Source organism: Triturus cristatus, chromosome 5_1, assembly GCF_964204655.1.
Source record: "Triturus cristatus chromosome 5_1, aTriCri1.1, whole genome shotgun sequence".
Classification (NCBI taxonomy): domain Eukaryota; kingdom Metazoa; phylum Chordata; class Amphibia; order Caudata; family Salamandridae; genus Triturus; species Triturus cristatus.
In genome coordinates this window covers 7,909,114-7,934,294 of record NC_140587.1, presented here as the reverse complement: position 1 = coordinate 7,934,294, position 25,181 = coordinate 7,909,114, and the positions used below count along the sequence as shown (strand labels likewise).

At 47.0% G+C, this 25,181-nt stretch overlaps 1 protein-coding gene across 1 annotated transcript in view; it reads right to left on the bottom strand.

Moving 5' to 3' along the window:
- The window catches only part of LOC146829940 (vomeronasal type-2 receptor 26-like), a 356,012-nt gene that overhangs the window by 210,064 nt on the left and 120,767 nt on the right, over nt 1-25,181 (bottom strand). The window lies entirely within an intron of this gene.

The following is a 25,181-nucleotide window of genomic DNA, read 5'->3' as shown; positions in this document are numbered from 1 at the left end:
AGGTGAGACGCCAAAGGAGACCTGTGTGAGGACATCACTGGAATGAAGGAAGGGTTCAGGTGAGACGCCAAAGGAGACCTCTGTGAGGACATCACTGGAATGAAGGAAGGGTTCAGGTGAGACACCAAAGGAGACCTGCGTGAGGACATAACTGGAATGAAGGAAGGGTTCAGGTGAGACGCCAAAGGAGACCTGTGTGAGGACATCACTGGAATGAAGGAAGGGTTCAGGTGAGAGGCCAAAGGAGACCTGCGTGAGAAGCATCACTGGAATGAAGGAAGGGTTCGGATGAGACGCCAAAGGAGACCTGTGTGAGGACATCACTGGAATGAAGGAAGGGTTCGGATGAGACGCCAAAGGAGACCTGTGTGAGGACATCACCGGAATGAAGGAAGGGTTCAGGTGAGACGCCAAAGGAGACCTGTGTGAGGAGCATCACTGGAATCAAGGAAGGGTTCAGGTGAGACGCCAAAGGAAACCTGCGTGAGGACATCACTGGAATGAAGGAAGGGTACGGGTGAGAGGCCAAAGGAGACCTGTGTGAGGACATCACTGGAATGAAGGAAGGGTTCAGGTGAGACACCAAAGGAGACCTGTGTAAGGTGCATCACTAGATGAAGGAAGGGTTCAGGTAAGACGGCAAAGGAGACCTGTGTGACGAGCATCACTGGAATGAAAGAAGGGTTCAGGTGAGACGCCAAGGGAGACCTGTGTGAGGACATCACTGGAATGAAGGAAGGGTTCGGGTGAGAGGCCAAAGGAGACCTGCGTGAGAAGCATCACTGGAATGAAGGAAGGGTTCAGGTAAGACGGCAAAGGAGACCTGTGTGACGAGCATCACTGGAATGAAAGAAGGGTTCAGGTGAGAGGCCAAAGGAGACCTGTGTGAGGTGCATCACTAGATGAAGGAAGGGTTCAGGTAAGACACCAAAGGAGACCTTTGTGAGGAGCATCACTGGAATGAAGGAAGAGTTCAGGTGTGACGCCAAAGGAGACCTGTGTGTGGAGCATCACTGGAATGAAGGAAGAGTTCAGGTAAGACGGCAAAGGAGACCTGTCCGAGGACATCACTGGAATGAAGGAAGTCAGGTGAGACGCCAAAGGAGACCTGCGTGAGGAGCATCACTGGAATGAAGGAAGGGTTCAGGTGTGAGGCCAAAGGAGACCTGTGTGATGAGCATCACTGGAATGCAGGAAGGGTTCAGGTGAGATGCCAAAGGAGACCTGTGTGACGAGAATCACTGGAATGAAGGAAGAGTTCAGGTAAAACAACAAAGGAGACCTGTCCGAGGACATCACTGGAATGAAAGAAGGGTTCAGGTGAGACGTCAAAGGAGACCGGCGTGAGTAGCATCACTGGAATGATCCTTTGCACAGTTACTTGCCCCCAACATATCACAAGGAACATCCTTTGATTTATATATATGAAGAATAACCAAATTGTTTTAAAACTGTGTAGCTGAAAATATGTATTTTATTTTATATTTATTTAGATGAGTATTCATACTTAAGTAAAAGATCCACAAGTCACTTAGAGATAATTCAAAATGAGAAGAAAAAACATGTCTTCAAATGAATACCAAAAGGCAGAATGTCCAGGAAATGGAATATGTAAAATTAGAGAATTTAACATGTGTGATGCAGTGTAAAGATGTGTGTTTGTGAAGCTGAACTCAGACAAGACAGAGGTCCTCATTCTCGGACCCACCCCATCAGCCTGGGACGACTCTTGGTGGCCCACGTCACTAGGCACATCCCCGGAACCCACGGACCACGCACGCAACCTGGGGGTTGTAATATTCAGGATAAAACCACAGAAAAACGCATTAGGTTATAGCAGAGGTTTATTATTAACACCCCATCCATCAGCTCCATAAGGGTAACTGACTTTCAGGTACAAGCTGAGTTCTAGGTTCTATGTTCTATAGAACCCAGAACTCATGGAACAGGAGAAGAGACATCACACATCTCCCTTCCAATAACAAATTGAATAACAAATGCATGAAGAGATACAGACAAAGTATTATCACATAAAGTCAAGAAACATCATGACAATTATCTTACATAGTCTTTCATGAAAACAGGTACTGAAGTCTTACGACCACTACGTCTCAAATCATTTTTCAACAACTTATCTGTATCACTGGATGAATTATTACCTAACATATCCAAATCAGAATTAGACTTTATAATTACAACTCTATTTAAATTCCAAATGTTTCCGTTATCAAGTTTAACAGCATTTCTTAAACACTTTACTACTCTCATGGGAGCGGTAAACTTGGACCAAGTTAATGCCCCCATAGGAGCCTTCACACGTACCCAATCGCCTACCTTTACCTACCTTTACCTGTAAGCTGTAGATTCTCCTCCCTTTTTCTCCAAAGACCAATGCTATTGTCTTTCACACCTTTACCCCACACCATCCAACCAGGACACAATCTCGTGTTGGGAACCCTGCCTTTAAATAATTCAAAAGGCGATTTACCTGTAGATGTATGAGGAGTGAAACGATGTGCCAAAATACATTTTTGTAATTCTTCCTTCCAATTCAAACAATTAATTCTAGCAAGTTGAATATTTTCTTTTATAACTCTATTAAATCTTTCTACTGTCTCATTTCCTTCTGGATGATAAACCGAACATCTCTTATGAATGATCCCACATGATGAAAGATAATCATTCATTTGTCCTGAGCAGAACTGGGGTCCATTATCCGATAAAAGAGTTTTCGGGAAACCCTCTCTCATAAACACATCTTGTAAAAATGAAATGACACAACTTGAGGTGATCTCTGATGCACATATAACTTCAACCCATCTGGAATAAAGATCAATCAAAACAATTAAATACGGGGTACGATGTTCTCCATTAAGAGGACCAACAATGTCAATGGCAATATCCTCCCAAGGACCATTGGGAAGTCTTCGACAAATCATGGGCGCAGTGTGAGGGGTAAGAACCTTATCACTAACTTTGCATTGAAGACATTCTCTAACCTCACGCTCAACTTCCAAATCCATGGCAGGCCATCAAAAACTAACTCTCAACCTTTCCTTGGTTTTCACTATTCCTAAATGGCCTTGATGTGCCTCCTCCATCAATCTTTTCCTTAAGGAAGAGGGAGGAACCAATTTATTTCCTCTTAACCAAATTTCTTTATCTACCGATAACTCATCAGCCACCAAACGCCAAGCTTTTGATATCGAATTATCATTTGAACCTTTAGTTTGAATCATGCTCATAACTTTCAGCAATTCACCATCCTTTCTTAATTCATCTTTCCACTAATTTTCTTTAACAACACCTGAGGTAATTTCACACACACTGACTTCCTCTTCAAAACAATCACCATCAAACCATTCTTCACCTACCTCACCAACTAAACGAGACAGACAATCAGCTGAAACATTTTCAACACCAGGAAGATGTTCTACACTAAAATTAAAATCCTGTAAACCTACAACCCAACGTCTTATGCGAGAAGAAATAGAATCAAGTCCCTTTTTCATGAAAATTTCCTTTAGAAGTTTATGATCAGAACATACCTTGAAACATGTTCCCCATACAAAATTTCTGAACTTATTGAGAGCCCGGAATATAGCCAAAGCTTCTTTTTCAATTACTGAGTAATTTAATTCTGGCCCACGTAAACTCCTTGATGCACATGCAATTAACTGTTCTTTACCATCTATTGTTTGCTTTAAAATAGCACCTAATCCTTTAGAACTTGCATCAGTCACTACCGTGGTCTCTCCCACTGGAATAAATGCCTGCAAACTCGGTGCATTTTTTAAATTTTCTTTCAAGTCTAAAAATTCTCTTTGACACTCTTCCGACCAAATAAATTCTTTATTCTTGCCAAGCAATTGTCTCATATTGGTTGATTTACTTGCAAGATTGTTAACAAATTTTCCATAATATTCAATCATACCCAAGAATGAAACAACTTCTTCTTTTGTCACAGGAGTTGCTAGATTTAAAATTGTTTCTACCAACTCCTTCTTAGGAATTATTCCAGACGCTGTGATGCAATGCCCTGTTAGAAAGGTTAGACGGACCGGGAGGGTCGGCCGAGGTCAGGGGGAGAGGTCTCCGGGGAGAGCCATCTCCAGCGATCGTACAGACAAGTAACTTCCCCCCCACAGACAGATACCACACACGGATAAGGTTCAGGGTTCTTTATAAGCACTTCTCAAGGTACGGTTGAATGGTACAAGGAGGTCTGGACTCAGGGGTCCCCTCGATTCAAGTCTCTCAAAGTAGGGTAAGGGGTAGCGGGACAGTCTGTTTACCAGTCAGGTAGTTAGGATGAGATGATGATTAGCTCACAATCCTCGAGCTTGGTGGTTTGGTTGGTACGGGCCGCGGCAGCGCCAGCAGGTCCCGGTCGAGATGGTCGGTACACGGTCCGCGGCAGCGCCAGCAGGTCCCGGAAAGATGGTCGATGTACGGTCCGCGGCAGCGCCAGCAGGTCCCGGAAAGATGGTCGATGTACGGTCCGCGGCAGCGCCAGCAGGTCCCGGTGAGGATGGTCGTTACAACGGGCCGCGGCAGCGCCAGCAGGTCCCGACGAGGATGGATGTTGCAGAAGGCCGCGGCAGCGCCAGCAGGCAGGACGATGGTTCACAAGAGAGGGCTACGGCAGTGCCAGTAGTCCGTCAAGGCTGAGTTCTCTCGGTGTCTCTCGACTCCAGGATACAACTGCCTTCCTGCTCCGGAGCTGCCCCAGTTATAGGGCAGGCGCCCTTTGAAGTCCGGACCCTCGCACTTGGCGGTCGGAGGGCCCGGGATGAAGGTGTCCAGACACCCAGCAGGGGGTGGAGCCAGCGCCTGGGGGAGCTGGAGGCGATCGGCACCTGGCGGGGGGAAGAGCTCTTGACGCTCCGTCCTCCCATTGACCTGCCAAGTGGTCCGCTCACCTCCTGGGTGGATGGTGGTGCCGGGATGTCGGGCCCGGCCAGGCCCGGGGTTAGGGTCGGGGCGAGGCCATGCGGCCTCGTGGTGCAGGGCCCAAGATGGCGGCTTGACCCAGCCGGGGAAGCCGATGGGGCTGGGCCCCGTAATGTGTGGAGGTCCGAGGGTAGAAGATCCGTCGGGAGACGGGGTGCAGGTGCTTTTCGTGGGTTACGCCTGGTGGGCCGGAGCTCGGGCCCTGTCGTGCGGGGAGGGAGCGAGCCCTTCGTGTGGCCTGTCCAACATGCGTCCCCCCCAGCTGAAGGCGGGGAGAGTCACCCATCTCCTTGGGGACTCTCTTCGTCGAGGCGGAAAAAGCGTGACAGGCCATCCGCGTTGGCGTGGTCTTGGCCTGGTCGGTGCTCCACGGTGAAGTCCATTCCCTGCAGGGAAATGGACCAGCGCAGTAGTTTTGGGTTCTCCCCCCGCATCTGCATCAGCCACTGCAGGGGTCGATGGTCGGTTTGTACCCGGAAGTGGGTACCGAAGAGATAGGGCCTGAGTTTTTTGAGGGCCCACACCACTGCGAAGGCCTCCCTCTCGATGGTGCTCCAGCGCTGTTCTCGGGCCAGGAGACGTCGACTGATGAAGGCCACCGGCTGGTCATGACCTTCGGGGTTTAACTGAGAAAGAACGGCTCCGATGCCGTGGTCGGAGGCGTCGGTCTGTACCACGAATTCCCGACTGTAATCGGGGGCCTGGAGCACAGGGGCGGTGCACAGGGCGGCCTTCAGCTTCTCGAAGGCCGCTTGACAATCAGGGGTCCAGTTAATCCGCTTCGGTTGGTTTTTAGACGTGAGACCCGTGAGGGGCCCCACGATGCTGCCGTAGTCCTTCACGAACCGCCGGTAGTAGCCGGTGAGCCCCAAGAAGGCTCGGACCTCGGTCTGGGTGACGGGGGGCTGCCAGGACTGGATGGCAGCAATCTTAAGTTGCAGCGGGGCCACCAGCCCGCTCCCCACTTGGTGCCCAAGGTAGGTCACGGACCCTTGGCCAATTTGGCACTTGCCAGCCTTAATTGTGAGGCCGGCCCGCTGGAGGGCCTGTAGGACCTCTTGTAGGTGAAGGAGGTGGTCGGACCAGTGGCGGCTGTATACTGCGATATCGTCCAGGTAGGCAGCGCTGAACTCTTCGAGCCCCGCCAAGACCTGGTTCACAAGGCGTTGAAATGTGGCGGGGGCATTCTTCATGCCGAAGGGCATGACCTTGAATTGGTAGTGGCCATCGGGGGTAGAGAAGGCTGACCGTTCCTGAGCCCGGGGTGCGAGGCCGATCTGCCAGTAGCCCGCTGTTAGGTCGAAGATACTAAGGTAGCGGGCGGCCCCCAGCCGGTCGATCAGCTCGTCTGCTCGGGGAATCGGATGAGCGTCGGTCCGGGTGACAGCGTTCAAACCCCGGTAGTCGACGCAGAATCTCAGTTCAGGTGTGGTGCCGGGGGCAGCGGCTTTGGGAACCAAAACAACCGGGCTGGCCCAGGGACTGTCCGAGGGCCCGATGACCCCGATTGTGAGCATCTTGGCCACTTCCTCCTGTATGCAGGCTCGTACCCGATCTGGTACGCGGTAGGCCCGGTGTCGGACAGGGGGACTGTCCCCGGTGTCCACGTCGTGCAGACACCAAGGGGTGACCCCGGGGGTGAGGGAGAACAGGGTAGCGAACTGCAGCAGGAGGTTCCAGCAGCCCTGGCGTTGCTCCGAAGTGAGGGCGTCAGAGAGCCGGACCCCGTCCACGGAGCCGTCATTCTCCTGAGTCTTCAGAAGATCCGGGAGGGGTTCGGAGTCCTCCTCCGCCCCACTGTCCGTAGCCATCAGGAGGCTGAGTTCTGAGCGCACAAAGTGTGGTTTGAGTCTGTTGGTGTGGAGGACCCGAAGGGGGTTCCGGGGGGTCCCCATGTCGATGAGGTAAGTGACGGGGCTTTTGCGCTCGACCACTTTGAAGGGCCCCGTCCACTTATCTTGCAAGGCACATGGTTCGGTGGGGGACATCACCCACACTTGCTGACCAGGCTCGATCATACCACCTCTTCATGTCCTCCTGGCTGGCCTCGAGGTTCTCCTTGGCCAACTCCCGGAAGCGCCGGGTCTGATTGCGTAGGGCCAGGATGTATTTGAAGACGTCTGGAGGGGTCTTTAGGGGGGCCATCTCCCAACCTTCCTTGACTAGGCTGAGGGGCCCTCGCACAGGGTGCCCGTACAGGAGTTCGAAAGGGCTAAAGCCGAGGGACTTCTGGGGGACTTCTCGGTAGGCGAAGAGGAGGCACGGGAGTAGTACATCCCACTGGCGACGGAGGGGTTCTTCCAATCCCCCAATCATCCCCTTGAGAGTGCGGTTAAAACGCTCCACTAGTCCGTTCCCTTGGGGGTGGTAGGGGGTCGTGAATCTGTAGGTGACCCCGCATTGTTGCCAGAGGGACTTCATGTATTTGGAGATAAAGTTCGTGCCTCGGTCGCTGACGACTTCTCGGGGGAAGCCCACCCGGGAGAAGATCCCCATGAGGGCCCGGCCAACCACCGGAGCTGTCACGGTTCGTAGGGGCACCGCCTCGGGGTAGCGGGTGGCATGGTCCACCAGTACTAAGATGAACCTGTGTCCTTGTGCCGTGCGGGGGTCCAGGGGCCCCACAATGTCTATCCCCACCCTCTCGAACGGGGTGGTGACCACAGGGAAGGGTTGCAGAGGGGCTTTCAGCTTCCGACCACTCTTCCCGCTGGCTTGGCATGTGGGGCAAGATCGGCAGTGGTTCAGGACGTCGTTTCTCATTCTCGGCCAGAAAAAGTGGGTCACTAGGCGGCTGTACGTTTTGTCCTGGCCCAGGTGTCCAGCCAGGGGGACATCATGGGCCACCTGGGCCAGGTTGAGCAGGAAGTCTCTGAAGCGGAGAGGTACCACCAGTACTCGACCGGCCCCCAGCTCGGCGATTCTTTGTTCGCTGTATAGCAGGTCGTTATCCCAGTAGACCCAGTGAGTTCCGGTGGAGTCCCCTGCGTTCTGGGCGCTGGCTTGTTGGCGGAGTCCCTCGAGGGAGGGACATGTCTTTTGTTCCTGGCGGAACTGTTCTTGGGTGGGCCCCTCTTCTTGACGCCACTGAGCCAGGCCGGGAAGGTCCTGGGGCTGCGCGTCCCCTTCGGTCGTTGGTTCCGGGGGGCTGGCATCGTCGTTGTCTTCTACTGGGGCGACCGGGGGCGGAGGTGCTGGCCATTCTGGTTCTTCTGATCGGGGGACGGCACGGGCGACCATGGACCGGGTGGTTATGCAGGCCCAGTCCGGGAGGCCCAGCATCCCCAGGTGCTCTCTTCTCTCAACGGCGGCCCACGGGGAACTCTCGAGGTCATTCCCCAGGAGGCAGTCCACGGGGGCATCGTCCCGGACCGTCACCTTCAACAGACCGGAGACCCCTCCCCATTCAAATGGGACGCAGGCCATTTGACACATACTTTCGGAGTTGTCTGCCGAACGGACAGGGCAGAGAATGTTCGGCAGGATCTGCTCAGGCTTCACCAGGTGACAGCGGACGGCCGTCACACTGGCGCCTGTGTCACGCAAGGCCTCGGCTCGTTGTCCGTTAATGGTCACCCACTGACCGTATTTCCTGGTGTTGGCGGGTAGGGGAGCCCGCGGGACCATGTCTCTTCCCCCTAGGCACGCCAGGACCATGGCGGCCGGTTCCCACTCTTGCTGGGCCGGCTCATACTCTTCCTGTTCCTCCGATAATTGCCCTTCCCCCAGGGCGGCGGCAGCTACCTGGCGGGGCTTGGGTGTCTGGTTCTGCGGACAGCTCGGGTCATTGGCGTAGTGGCCGACTCGCTGGCATCGGTGGCACGTGACGTTGGCTCGGAACCCCGGACGCGACGGGGGGTTGCCCCGGCCGGCCGGAGGCGGGGTGCTGGCCACAGGTGTTGCCGGCAAGGCGTCTCTCCCTCTCCCCTGGCCTCCTCCTCCTCGAGGACGGTGCTGGCCTTGGTTGCTTCGGTTCTGCTCGTGTGGCCCTCTCCGGCCCACTCGGGTGCTTTCCCAGCGGTCAGCTTCGGCGGCGAGCTGCCGGGGGTCAGTCAGCTTACTGTCGAGGAGGTGCTGCCTGAGCTCGACGAAACAGTTGTTTGACAGGTGCTCCCACACCATAAGGTTAAAGAGTTGTTCGTAGGTGGTGACATGGCTTCCCTTGATCCAACCCTCGAAGGCACGGCTGAAATAGTTCACGTACTCTACCCAAGTTGTACCTGGGATCCTGGTGCAATCTCTGAACCTCTGGCGGTACATCTCGGGTGTGAGGCCGTAGCGGGTGAGGAGGGCCGCCTTCATGTGGTCGTAGGACGACATTTGGTGATCTGGGAGCTGCAGCAGGGCATCGCGACCCTCGTTGATGAACCTCCCCCAAAGTCCGGCTCCCCAATCACTCCGGTCGATCCGGTGGGAGGTCATGGCGATCTCGTAGGCTTTAAACCACTGTTGTATGTCGTCTTCTCGGACATACTCGCGGACAACATCCTTGGGGATGTGGACTTTTTTCTCGATTGGCCCCGGGGTGTGTGGTCGCTCAGGCACCCCCAGTTCTTTACTCTGCTTCCGAAGTTCTATTTCCGCCAGTTGGCGCTCGTGCTCGAGCGTTATTTTTTTCTCCTCCAGCTCTCTCTGTCTCTGCTTCTCTTCTCGTTCTTCTCGTAGCCGCATATGCTCGAGGTTGAGTTTCTGTTCAGCTAACTTGAGTTCCCCATCCATCTTGAGTCGTGCCATTTCCAACTCGTGCAATCTGGTTCTTTCTCTTTCTCGGATCTCCTCCTGCGAGAGGCCCGTTCCCCGCTCCTCGGGAGCCGTGGCGTTCCCCTCTGGTGCGATGCTGTTTTGGTCGGAGGGTCCGGCGACCCCAGTTTCTGTCCACGACTCAAGGGCGTGCTTTAGATCCTCCTTGGTACTCAGGCCGGTGGTAGCAATGCCAAGTTCTATGCAGAATTGTCTCAGTTCGCGGTGGTTGTATTCTTCTAACTTATCCATTTGGAATTTCTCGGTGGAACCGCTATCTTTGGCTGACATCGTGTTTTTGTCGTGGGGTGAGCTACTCTCTGTACGATTACGCGTTGATTCGGATCGCGCCACTGGCCACCAATGTTAGAAAGGTTAGACGGACCGGGAGGGTCGGCCGAGGTCAGGGGGAGAGGTCTCCGGGGAGAGCCGTCTCCAGCGATCGTACAGACAAGTAACTTCCCCCCCACAGACAGATACCACACACGGATAAGGTTCAGGGTTCTTTATAAGCACTTCTCAAGGTACGGTTGAATGGTACAAGGAGGTCTGGACTCAGGGGTCCCCTCGATTCAAGTCTCTCAAAGTAGGGTAAGGGGTAGCGGGACAGTCTGTTTACCAGTCAGGTAGTTCGGATGAGATGATGACGAGCTCACAATCCTCGAGCTTGGTGGTTTGGTTGGTACGGGCCGCGGCAGCGCCAGCAGGTCCCGGTCGAGATGGTCGGTACACGGTCCGCGGCAGCGCCAGCAGGTCCCGGAAAGATGGTCGATGTACGGTCCGCGGCAGCGCCAGCAGGTCCCGGAAAGATGGTCGATGTACGGTCCGCGGCAGCGCCAGCAGGTCCCGGTGAGGATGGTCGTTACAACGGGCCGTGGCAGCGCCAGCAGGTCCCGACGAGGATGGATGTTGCAGAAGGCCGCGGCAGCGCCAGCAGGCAGGACGATGGTTCACAAGAGAGGGCTACGGCAGCGCCAGTAGTCCGTCAAGGCTGAGTTCTCTCGGTGTCTCTCGACTCCAGGATACAACTGCCTTCCTGCTCCGGAGCTGCCCCAGTTATAGGGCAGGCGCCCTTTGATGTCCGGACCCTCGCACTTGGCGGTCGGAGGGCCCGGGATGAAGGTGTCCAGACACCCAGCAGGGGGTAGAGCCAGCGCCTGGGGGAGCTGGAGGCGATCGGCACCTGGCGGGGGGAAGAGCTCTTGACGCTCCGTCCTCCCATTGACCTGCCAAGTGGTCCGCTCACCTCCTGGGTGGATGGTGGTGCCGGGATGTCGGGCCCGGCCAGGCCCGGGGTTAGGGTCGGGGCGAGGCCATGCGGCCTCGTGGTGCAGGGCCCAAGATGGCGGCTTGACCCGGCCGGGGAAGCCGATGGGGCTGGGCCCCGTAATGTGTGGAGGTCCGAGGATAGAAGATCCGTCGGGAGACGGGGTGCAGGTGCTTTTCGTGGGTTACGCCTGGTGGGCCGGAGCTCGGGCCCTGTCGTGCGGGGAGGGAGCGAGCCCTTCATGTGGCCTGTCCAACATGCCCTAAATAATTCACCTGTTGTACTGAAAATTTACATTTTTCAAATGTTAATGTGAGCCCTGCTTTCTCAAGTTTGCCAAGTACCAATCTCACAAACATATCATGTTCTTGTTGATTTGAACCAAATATCAAAAGATCATCTTGATAACATTTCACATTTTTCACAGCTTTCAAAACTGATGCCATGACCCTTTGAAATACTGACGCAGCAGATACAAGACCAAACGGCTTCCTTTTATATTTGAAAGCACCCATAGGAGTGATAAATGCTGTCAAGTCCTGTGAGTCCTGCGTCAGCTCTATTTGATGATATGCCTGCGTAAGATCTAGAGTAGTAAAAAACTTTGCACCACCCAAAGTAGACATTATTTCATCTATATTGGGCAATGGGAACTTGTCAACAACTACTTCCTTATTACGGGACCTCAAGTCCACACAAAGTCTTATATCGCCATTAGGTTTGTTCACAATAACAACCGGAGCCAACCACTCAGAAGCTTCTACAGGAGAAATTATTCCTTGTCTATGCAACTTATCTATTTCCTGTTCCACCTTCTCCTGTAAAGCCAATGGAATTCTTCTTACTTTTGCCACAGATGGTACAGCTCCATTCTTAAGTCTGATGCAATGTTTGTAACCTTTCAAACAACCTAAATCATCCCTAAACAAGCACGGAAATTCCTGCACAAAATGATTAGCTGAACCTTCAATCTTTTGTATCTGCACTTGCGGTTCTGCATTTGGATTCAAAGTAATCCCCAACAATCGTTGATGTGGCCAGCCAAGTAAATTATCCCCTACCTTTGAAACATAAATTTTCTCCACAATAATTTTCTTCTCCATTTCTATACAAGCATCAAAATATCCCAACATACTAATGGGTTGACCTCCATACCCTCCTGGATTTACATCCATTTTTTTAAAACCATTTGCAGAAAACATCCTTTGAAATTATAGTCAAATGTGAGCATGAGTCAAATTTCATTTTCAGATCAATACCATCAATTTTAACACTTCCAATAGGATGTTTGTTATCCTCACTACCACTAACCTGACAAATTATTTCTTTTATCTCTTCATTTTGCAATTTCTTCTGTTTAGATCTGCAAAATTTTATAAAATGACCTTTCTTGCCACATCCATGACATACAACATTCAAAGCTGGCCAGGATTTAGAATTAGCTTTGTGTCCAGATTTTCCACAACAAAAATATTCAAACGTTTCTTTTGTATATTCCTCTTTAGTTAGTTCCTTATAATCCGATTTTCCATTTTTAATAAGATTTACACTTTCCAGTACTTCTTCTACCACAGTTGTAGTTTTATTCTTTTCAACTTTTAATTCATTTACACATTTTAACATGTGTTCAACTTCTTTTGCTATAATCACTACTTCTTCTAAGGGTGGCTCATCTTTAAGCCATAACTCCTCCCTTATTTTTTTCTTCCCTACACTTTAACACAAATTGATCTCTTATTCTTTCCTCATTTGCCGCCCCAAACTTACAACTTGAAGCTAACTTCCTAAACCCAGTTAAAAAATCCTCAATAGTTTCTTCTTTCCCTTGTTCTCTTAAACCAAAATGATATCTTTCCATAATGGTGCTGACCCTGGGTAAGTAATGCTTGTCTAACTGAAGTATACAAATCTCATATTCATTTAATCCTCTTTGTTCCTCTGAAGACAAATTCGGCAAATTTTCTAATACCTCTTGACCTTCACCACCCAAACAGTGTAAAAGTAATGAATTTTTTCTCTCCGCACTCAAATTTGTACCACAAACACGTGCATAGTGCGCAAATTATTTTTTCCATTTGCTCCATTTAACAGGAGGCTCCCCTGGTGAACTTAAAAAAAATGGTGGAGCAGTAACGTTCTGCATAACTTACTGTATAATATTTAATATGAATAACAAACTATTTCCCTTTTTTCTACTTGACAGGTAAAAAAAAACAATCCAAAAATAAATGATTCACATTAATCAAACCTGAATGCACCTTCCTAGCTTATATATATATATATATATATATATATATATATATATATATTACCTACTGGCGGTCGCCAGTAGGTAGTTATAGTTAGGACCCTGTTTCCATAGGAAATCCGCAACATTCTATTTGGAATAACTTTGGCGCCGGTCGACGAATCCTCGCGAAATTTTCAAAATAGGTGGGGCGCTACGCTCCGCTCCTACCCTGAAAGTCTCGGGGGGATTCGTCAAGCAGGGGCCGAGAAAAAAGGGGGGTCCCAAAACGCGTTTTCCCCTTGCATTTTTCCATAGGACCTTTAGACACAGCTACAGCCCGAACGGCTGAACAGAATTACTTGAAATTTGGCAGAGAGGTAGCCATAAGGTCAAGGAAGTGCCTTTTGCAGGTCTGGTGTAAATCTGTTCAGTATTTCCTGAGAAAATAGCATTTAAAAGCATATATATATGTGGGCGGAGCCTAACCACACATCTCATCCTGAGATCTGATTGGCTATCAGCACTTCATCCAAGAAGTGTTGGCAGCCATCTTGGGACCAATATACATGATAGCACCTTATTAAAAAGCATTGCAGTTAATAGAAGGTTTTAAGACTTTAGTTACATTATAAATCATTTGTTGATGGTACCATACTCATTTTAGGAATTGTGGTATGTTCTAAGGTGATTTCACCATGTGAAAAAGCCTTCTGCTGGGATATCATGATTGAGAGAAAAATATTTTCTCATGCTTTTACCACAGAGGTTTGGAAGGTGATCTATAGGCTAAACTGAGAGCTTATTTTCTGTAAATTCACATTATCTTTCTCAGTCATGTGAGAATGAAGTCTGACATTCTCAGTAAAACATGTACATCCAACAAGGGCAGAGACTGTCAGTTGATTCCTTTGTGTTCTACTGCAGCTTCCCAGAGTGTTCCAAAGAACTACTAGAGCGCTAACAGTCCTACTTATGATAAACGTATGGCACACCTGAAGCCATCTTGCTTGGATTAAAGTGGTAACTCTTAAACATTTAATTTAAAAAGGAACAAAATGAGGGGGTTCATTTTTCCATAAAAAGTATGATTAGTGCTGCAGAAAGAAAAATTAGGGCACATTTTGAGTGACTTCTCAAATCCTCTTCTATTTCATTAAAAAATTCTGACATGCAGACTGAAACATGCACTTTCAATACCAGCAGCAGTTTTCCCTGGTGAGCAGTAGCTTTACTACAGTGATCTAATGAGCAAAAAGAGTGCTAACATTCTGAATTTATGGCAAATGTGTGACACATCTGAATGCCTTCTTGATGGAATCAAAGTAAAAAACTGAAAGTATTTCCTACTGAGGAGACTGCAGTAAATGAGGAAATTAGGAAACTTCATAACAAATAAGTCTCCCAAGATGGCCACCAGAGACAAAAGAGCCCAAATGTAGCCCAAATATCACCCAGATGTAGCCCAAGTATAGCCCAATGACAGAATGTCCCAGAATGTTCTTAAAAACAACTAGAGCGCTTACTGTCTTCATTATGACAAAAGTAAGGCACACCTGAAGCCATCTTGATTGGAATAAACTGGTAACACTTAAAACATTTAATTTAAAAAGGAACACAATGAGGAGGTTCATTTTGCCATAGAAATTATGATTAATGCTGAAGAAAGAAAATGAGGGCACATTTTGAGTGACTTCTCAAATCCTCTTCTATTTCATTAAAAAATTCTGACATGCAGACTGAAACATGCACTTTTAATACCAGGAGCAGACTTCCATGGTGCAGTAGTTTTACTACAGTGATCTAATGAGCTACTAGAGTGCTAACATTCAGAATTTATGGCAAATGTGTGACATATCTGAATACCTTCATGATGGAATCAAAGTAAAAAACTGAAAGCATTTCCTACTGAGGAGACTGCAGTACATGAGGAAATTAGGAAACTTCATTACAAATAAATCTCCCAAGATGGCCACCGGAGACAAAAGAGCCCAAATGTAGCCCAAAATCACCCAGATGTAGCCCAAATATAGCCCAATGACAGAAGTGTGCAAAACACTTATTATTTTGTGTTTTTGCAGTGTTATATAGTGCAGACTTGTCAGGTATTGGAGTGCTTTACATGAGCATTGGTTACATCACACAAGAACAAATTCATTTTGGTTGTAGACATGGGGAGACTAAGTGATTTGACCAGAATCACAGAATGTCGAGCTGAAGCAGAAACTTCAACCTGGTTCCCCAGTTGCAAAGTCTGCAGTTCTGGAAGTAACACCACATCCTCTCCCCTAAGTGCAACATTTAATCAAGTGGTCAACTGGATAAAAAAACATAAAGATAACAAATAATTTAAAAGTGCTTTGTCGCTATTTGAAAACTCAGAAAATATGTCCTTATTTTAGTCTTTTAGAGCACTAACCATAATTTTGATGCCAATAAGACCCTCTCATATATGTAATTTCTAAAGGAAATGCTCTAGGTATTACAGTTTTGATTACATCAAGATGATGTCAGGCGTTCCACACTTTTGTAATAAATATAGAATGTTAGCAATCTAGTTGTTCATTAGGATACTGTTGAGAGGCAGAGGCCAGGGGCACGGACTCTGAAAATTGAAGGCAGGTAGGAGGGTGCAAAGGCAACAATTTAACCACACTGAGCAGGCAGGAAGGGCCGTGGAGCACAACAGACTATGGAGGGCAGTGGAAAGGGGGGCAGGGGCAACAAACCAACAATACAGGACTTGCAAGAGAGGCTGTTGGAGGGAAGATCTATTACGGGTCAAGGAAGCTAGGGGCGGTCCCCAGATCCCCGGGAGCCACCACAGAACTGAGCAGGAGAGTGAGTCAGGGACAAAAGGGGCACCTTAATTTGAGCCGGGGTGCCTAGGAACGCTTGCTCCAAAAATGAAGAAAACAGACATATGAGACATGGAATTGGAGGCAGAATACAATGGCAGTTTAATGAGAAGATGCAACTTCAAAGAAACCGCAGAATAGAGACATAAAGTACAAAATACAGAATCCAGATAATCATACAGCTGTCATAATTTTCTCTGTATCTCAATTAATGTACTGACAGAGAGAGAGAGAAAACACATCTATAAATGCATCATGAGAAACAAGTTACACCAAGGAAAATGTTACCTAGGAACACTCACGTTTACTCTTAGAGCAAGCATTCCTGCAATTACAATACAAAATCTTTTAAATGCAAAAGTAAAGAGAACAATGGTTAAACATAACATGACATTTCATATAGGTAAAATAGAATAAGATACTTCAAGCAAAGCAGAGCAAGACATTTTAAGCAAAGGAAGACAAGAGCTCCCAGCTCTTGGGGAAAACCTGCACTGCCTGTTAACCTACATACAGACGGCGAGGTAGTCCGTCGATATCTGTGGGTGCTCCCTTTTTATATCATTTTGTGGGCTCCTTTGCACGATACATCTACCTACGTATGCTACCCTAAAGCTTCGTCTGCAGATTTTACCAGACATTTCGTCATTTACCCACTTAATGCTGACAATGGACTGGGTGAAAAGGTCAGTCTCTCAGGCCAATCGCTTATCGTAAGTTCCATAGAGCAAGCAGAAAATAATGGGTATTGTACGGGAATTCAATATATTCATGTATAAAATCTCCTCAGTTCTCCTAACTTGACGCTCTGCGGTTGCCACTTCCTTAAAAGCGGGAAACCTGCCCAGGAAGCAAGTACCAGTCCAGGATGCAGCCTACTGTATGTCGACAGCTTCAGGGGGATGTTGAACTTTGATACCGAGCACGGAGCACTCGGGTAGGGTGGGGGCTACTAGTTTGGATTAGAAGGCCTCGCAGACCTGCCTTCAGACTGCTATACACTAAAATTGCAGAGCTATGGTCAATTTAACAAAGAGGCCTACATATTGAACAGAAGGGCCTACACAGGGGTTTTATGCTGGCTGAGTGGTAAGGATGTCTCAGGATAATTATATAGCAACACAGGACCCGCTGGTCAATTTAATACGGCCTACAAATGCAGCTGGCAGGGCAAGGACAAGGGTCTCATACTTCAGGTGTGGACAGAACGGGCCAGGGGCCCCCTGTGATACAAAATCTACCCTCCTTCAAGGCTGTGGCAATGTAATAGACCATTGTGGGCAGAAGGAAGAGGCAATGGTAGTACAACCATACATGCCAACAGACCCGATTCAGCCAGGAAACGTCCAATGTTTTTAAGCTCAAATGGGCTTTATTTGATCTGTCTCCTGTCTACAATATCCTCTTTTTCAATGTAACTCAAAGGGGAAAATCAATACCCCAGTTTTTTTTCAAAATCTCCCTCTTACCAAGTTCAAAATGTTCGCAAGTATGGTACATTGGATCATGGAAGGAAATGGGAAATAGGGACATGGACTTGGATAACAGAGGACAGGAGGGACATGGAGAGGTGCACCAAACTGACCCTGCGGGGCAGGCATCAGGGTTTGCAGCAGCACAATACACCACACAGGGCATGCAGGACGGGAGTGCAGCACAACAATCCATAGAAAGCAAGAGGGAGGGGACAGGACCATGCACATGGACAACAGAGAACAGAGGGGCAAGAGGCAATGGTAGCTAGCTGACCATAATGGACAGACAGGAGAGAAAGCTGCAGTATAACAGACCATAAAGGGCAGGAGGGACGGATCAGGGGCATTACAATGGAACAGACAAGCCAGGAGGGAGGGAGTAGGGCTGGGGGCAAGGGGGCAGGGCAGGAGAAGCAAGATAGCCATGGAGGTCAGGCAGGATGGGCACTAGAAGCAAGACACACCATGAAGAGCAACAGTGAGACTGTGATGGCATACACACAGACCATGGAGGGAAGGTGGGAGGGAGTCAGGGGCAGCTAACTGACCACACAGGGAAGGTGGGAGGGGCCATGGCAGCACAGAAGACCATGCATGGCAAGTGGGAGGGTTAGTGGCAGCGCAATGGCTATGATGGGCAAGAAGGAGGGTGGAGGGGCATGCACAAAGGACGATGGAGGATAGAAGGAAGGGTCAGGACCTGTGCACAGACAAGAAAGTTCAGGGGAAGGGACCTCACAACAGACCACACGGGGCAGGCAGGAGGAGCAGTTGCAGCACAACAGACCAGGGAGGGCAGAAGGGTGTGGCAGTACAATGGACCATGTAGGACAGGAGGAAGAGGATAGGGGCATGGCATGTGGACAGGCAGGGGGGAGGTGGCAGGGACAGGTTACAGTCATCTGACAATGCTAGGCAGGTGGGAGGGGAGTGGCAGCTCAACAGAACACTCAGAGTAGATAGGAGTGGCAGGTCCATGGGACATGGTGGGCAAAAAGGATAGAGCAGGGGCATGCACAAAGACATCAGAGGGCAGGGGGAAGGAGAATAGGGGCAGCAAGCTAAGCACAGAGTTTAAGCAGGAGGTCAATGATGGGGCATAGAATTGGGCAATGGAGGGCAGGAGGAGTGGACTGGTACATCATACTAAATTGAGGGCAGTGGCAGCACATCAGACCATGCATGGCAGGAGGGAGGAGGCTAGTCCATGGATTCACACAACAGAGGATAGGGAGGAAGGGGATGGGGCAGCAAGCTAACTGTTCAGAGAAGGCGGGTATTAGGAACTTTATTGTTTTTAAAACATTGTGTCTGTGCGAACTACTTAAAATATGAACAAGTATGCAGCATAATCACACTTTTATTCAGGAAGAAGAGGACGTTTGTGACTGTGACTCCGGGCTCACTTGGCAGAAACACCCCCTGACCCTCCACCCCCTATCGCAAAATGTAATGCCCGTGAAAAGGGTAGGTGAACACAGTGTTATATAGAACATAGTCCTGAGAGCACGATTGAAAATGAAAACTAGATATAGTGTATGGTATAAACTATGCACCAAAAAGTGTGATATAAGATGAACCGGGCGTGAAATATAATATGCAATACATTGTGCGCAATGACAGATTCATTGGAGAGCGCGAGATAGCACAGGCACTAGCGTGTGCTATGCGATATGCGCCTTGGAGTGTAATATGCAGAGGGCAGTGTTGTGTAACCTAACTAGTCTCTAAAGTTGTAATATAAAATATGTGCTGGGGAGTGTAACGTTGCATATGCACTGTGACAAAGATATGGATCCCAGATTGTAATATGTATGGCATAGCACTGTGCGTTATAACATAGGCATCGAGAAAGGCACGTTAGATGGGGCAATATAACCCGTGCGAAGACAAGTGTGGCATGACATATTCACGGGGTGGTGTTACAGTGCACATGGGCTAGAGAGTGTCATAGCATATGCACTAGCTAGTGGAATACAACACAGAGGTGTGTGGCACTCGGCAGGCAATGGTGGGTGTAACACAGCATTGGGCTCTGTCAGGAGCACGCTGTGACTCTCAAGTGATGTTCGTCCCCTTTCCAGAGAGTAAAATAAAAAGTATTACACATCCGGCAGTGGATGTGTGTTTTATTAACCGTGAGGGGGGTTTCTTGCATAGTTTTGGTCGAATTTTTGTCGAATCCCCTTTGAATGGCTTGGTGTGCATGTGTATTAAATGTGCCCGTCAATAGCTACCCATGTTTGTATAAATAAACGACAAGGGTGTCTACCAGGATTAGACATGGTAGGGCATCAGACATGTCAGAGCTTCACTAGTGGTGTAAATACATTCCACGTGGATTCATTGCATGCATAGTCGCCTTTTAATGAATATCACGCAAATCGTCATGGTGATAGGTACATACGGTTTGTCCAGCATGTCCTAGGTGTGTCTATAAATATATATTTTTTAAAAATAATAAAAAACAGTGGCCGGCCCTGGGGATTGGGGTCAAAAAAATATAATTAGGAGACTGGCCCTGGGGGATGGGGTCATCAGGGCTAATAAATTAGAATAAGAAGGGGAACCAAACAGCCCCCCTTCTGAAAAAACTAAAATAAATAAAAGACTGGCATCGTGCCGGAGGCCATGCCCCCTCCGTGCAGCACTCTGCAAACGCGCCCCCAACAGGCATCTCCAGTATGCGCCAGGGAGCTGCGCTGCAGCCAGGTGTTCTGAGGCCAAGCCCCTTTTTACACCTCTCTGCAACGCAGCTCTGTGGCGCTTACTGGAGGTACCTAGTGGTCTAGTTTAACCCTAGGGACCCTTAGGATTCAGGGGGACTTAATCTCTCACTTAGAACAGCCACAGGGCGCGTTTACACAGTGGTGAAGGGAGGGGACGGGGCCTGAGGTGACGTGTGCAAACACGCACTATGGCACGTTTTAAATTGGGGATATAATTTCCCTTCAATACTGAGGGCCCCTGGGGGCTAACTAGCCCACCAAGTGCTTCCAGTAAGCGCCACTGAGCTGCATTGCAGAGAGGTGGTCCAGGCCGTGCCACTTTTTACACCTCTCTGCAACGCAGCTCTGTGGCCCTTACTGGAGGTACCTAGTGGGCTAGTTGGACCCTAGGGACCCTCAGGATTCAAATGAACTTAATCTCCCAACTAAAAATGGACACAGGGCGTGTTTACACAGTGGTGAAGGGAGGGGACGGGGCCTGAGTTAACGTGTGCAAAAACGCCCTGTGGCCTGTTTTAAGAGGTAGTTTTAATCCCCATGCCCTATTATACACTAGGGGCTTACAGAGGAGGTCATGCTAATCACAGGGGGACCCCAACGCATAATGATCCCTAGTGTATGTAGGTGTTTTCACTGTATTCTAAGTGTCTTTTAACATAGCACTGGCTCTAGGACTGGTTAGTCAGACTCAGTTACCACCAGTATCCGTCTGAAAAAGTTGAGGGTACAGGATGATTTTGCAACAAGGCTTCTTTCTGCTCTTCTTTTTGTTCTTTCTGCACGTTATCCTTCTTCCTGCACTTATCTTCGTATTTGAGGACTTCTGTTGCTTCTTTCTGCACTTCTTTTGTTTCTTTCTGTGCATTTTTTCTTCTTTCTTCACATGTCCTATCTCTGTAGGCATAGTTAGAAATTAGCATTTAAAAAACCTTTGAAATTCACAGAAAAAACCATAGGTTTCAGGCACGTTATAGTTAGGAATTAGCATTTAAAAAACCTCAGAAATTCACTGAAAAAACCATAGGTTTCAGGGGTGTTATAGTTAGCTGGACTTTTCACTTGTACAAAACCATTGAAATTCCCCCGTTATAGTTAGTTCAGCTAACTATAACTCGCGCGCCCGCAATGCACTGCTGATGACGTCACATATTACATCACTCATGACATGGTCAGTGACATCACTCATGACATCACTGATGACATCTCAAATGACATCACTGATGACATCACTGATGACATCATCCTTGTGATAGAGTGGCAGACCTCCTCTCACCCTAATATAACCTTTGATACACACATTCAAAAATAGAGACTAAAATTTTCAAAACAATGGACATACCAATACCAGTTACAACAACCTCTTCAGTAATTCTAAGATCCACATACACATCCACTCATTCACCAACAGTCCTATACAGTCACTCATACATGTACTCACTCATCATACGTACTCATACACCTATACATCCTGTTACACAATGCCACTCATCCATAGAGTTACTCACACACATAGTCACTCATGCTAATAAAGAATCAAACATACTTTACTTGCATATACAGTTATACACACACCACCATACTTACTTCTACGGAAACTTACACATACTTAGTCTTTTAAACAATCACTTATAGAAACACATACTTATTCATACAGGAACTCTTTCAATCTCTCACTCTCACATATACTCACATATATACACCAATAGTCACATATACTAGTTTAAAACATATGTAGTTACTCATAAAGACACTATTGAGACAGCCATTCACTCACTAACACACCCATACACACACTCATCCACCCATACAGTCCTGCACACATGCTGTGTTCAACACATACAAACAGTGAGTCACTCATTCATGCACCTATGCACTACGTAATACCCCCCACCGAACCATGCAGACACTCAGACTGATACTCAAAAAACCAACTAATAACCTATATAGACACCCATGTAGCTACTCACCAACCCATGCAGCCACTTATACACAAAGTGAGAGACTGATACAGATATTTACATATTTAAACATTACTCACTAAGCCATGTATTCACTATGATACACTTAATCAGTCAGTTACACAATCAATTTTTCAAAAACAAATCATCCATTTAGACACTTATATACCCATTTATTCTTCCATCGACCTTGAGATATACATATATAAAACATATTTAATTTTCAGAAAAACACACATTCACTGGATGATGTCATCAGTGATGTCATCAGTGATGTCATTTGAGATGTCATCAGTGATGTCATGAGTGATGTCACTGACCATGTCATGAGTGATGTAATATGTGACGTCATCAGCAGTGCATTGCGGGCGCGCGAGTTATAGTTAGCTGAACTAACTATAACGGGGGAATTTCAATGGTTTTGTACAAGTGAAAAGTCCAGCTAACTATAACACCCCTGAAACCTATGGTTTTTTCAGTGAATTTCTGAGGTTTTTTAAATGCTAATTCCTAACTATAACGTGCCTGAAACCTATGGTTTTTTCTGTGAATATATATATATATATATATATATATATATATATATATATATATATATATATATATATATATATATATATTCACTGAAAAAACCATGGGTTTCACACACGTTATAGTTAGGAATTAACATTTAAAAAACCTTAGAAATTCAATGAAAAAACCAAAGGTTTCACAGATGTTATAGTTAGCTGGACATTTCACTCGTAAAAAACCAATGAAATTCCCCAGTTATAGTTAGTTCAGCTAACTATAACTCGCGCGCCCGCAATGCACTACTGATGACGTCACATATTACATCACTCATGACATGGTCACTGACATCACTCATGACATCACTGATGACATCTCAAATGACATCACTGATGACATCACTGATGACATCATCCAGTGAATGAGTGTTTTTCTGAAAATTAAATATGTTTTATATATGTATATCTAAAGGTCAATGGAAGAATAAATGGGTATATAAGTGTCTAAATGGATGCTTTTTTTTTTTTTTTTTTAAATGTGTAACTGACTGATTAAGTGTATCATAGTGAATACATGGCTTACTGAGTAATGTTTAAATATGAAAATATCTGTATCAGTCTCTCACTTTGTGTATAAGTGGCTGCATGGGTTGGTGAGTAGCTTCATGGGTATCTCTATAGGTTATTAGTTGTTTTTTTAAGTATCAGTCTGAGTGTCTGTATGGTTCGGTGGGGGGTATTATGTAGTGCATAGGTGCATGAATGAGTGATTCACTCTTTGTATGTGTTGAAGACAACATGTGTGCAGGACTGTATGGGTGGATGAGTGTGTGTATGGGTGTGTTAGTGAGTGAATGACTGTCTCAATAGTGTCTTTATGTGTAACTACATATGTTTTAAACTAGTATATGTGACTATTGGTGTATAAAAGTGAGTATATGTGAGAGTGAGAGATTGGAAGAGTTCCTGTATGAATAAGTATGTGTTTCTATAAGTGATTGTTTAAAAGACTAAGTATGTGTAAGTTTCCGTAGAAGGAAGTGTGGTGGTGTGTGTATAACTGTATATGCAAGTAAATGGATGTTTGATTCTTTATTAGCATGAGTGACTATGTGTGTGAGTAACTCTATGGATGAGTGGCATTGTGTAACAGGATGTATAGGTGTATGAGTACATATGATGAGTGAGTACATGTATGAGTGACTGTATAGGACTGTTGGTGAATGAGTGGATGTGTATGTGGAGCTTAGAATTACTGAATAGGTTGTTGTAACTGATATTTGTATGTCCATTGTTTTGAAAATGTTAGTTTCTATTTTTGAATGTGTGTATCAAAGGTTATATTAGGGGAAGAGGAGGTCTGCCACTCTATCACAAGAATGATGTCATCAGTGATGTCATCAGTGATGTCATTTGAGATGTAATCAGTGATGTCATGAGTGATGTCAGTGACCATGTCATGAGTGATGTAATATGTGACGTCATCAGTAGTGCATTGCGGGCGCGCGAGTTATAGTTAGCTGAACTAACTATAACTGGGGGATTTCATTGGTTTTTTACGAGTGAAATGTCCAGCTAACTATAACATCTGTGAAACCTTTGGTTTTTTCATTGAATTTCTAAGGTTTTTTAAATGCTAATTCCTAACTATAACGTGTGTGAAACCCATGGTTTTTTCAGTGAATTTGCAAGGTTTTTTAAATGCTAATTCCTAACTATAACGTGTGTGAAACCCTTGGTTTTTTCAGTGAATTAGCAAGGTTTTTTAAATGCTAATTTTTTTTTATTTTTTTTATTTATTTTTTTTTCAATTTTTTTAACATATTTTTATTTTAATTTTCTATCCTTTTTTAAAGACTATGGTTACATTTTAAAAATTCTACAATATGTTTTTTTTACCATTTTTATAAAATAAACAGGTAAGATTTATTAGTATAACATATTGGGGTTTTTTTCCCTTTTTTTTTTTTAATTTTTTTTTTTAACGTGCGCGTACGGTAAGCGCACGTCTTGCTTTCATTACGTTAGATTTCTACGCTGTTTGCGTTCATTTACGCAATTTGCGTAGACGTACGTCACGCGCGCGCAGCGCGTAACGCGTATGCTGCACGCGCTTTTACGCGGAAGTGAAGGGGTGTGCCTGTTTTGCGCATGCGCGCGAGCGCGTGTCTTTTTTACGCGCATGCGTACTTTTACCGTAAGCGCACCGTAAGCGCACCGTAAGCGTAACGTACGCGCACGGTGGGTCATGTGATCATGAAACACAACTTTTGATTGGTTGAAACTACTTTCAGTTCTAGAACTCTCCTACACCACACCCATTCCCCTCATTTCTGCTTGTGATCCCTTAGGAGAAGGAGCTGAGTTGTCTTTGTGATACGATGGCAGAACAGCAGAACTCTTCCGAGAGTGAGGCTAGCAGCACTACCTTGAGGCAGAGAAGGAGGAAACAAAAGAGCTCTTTC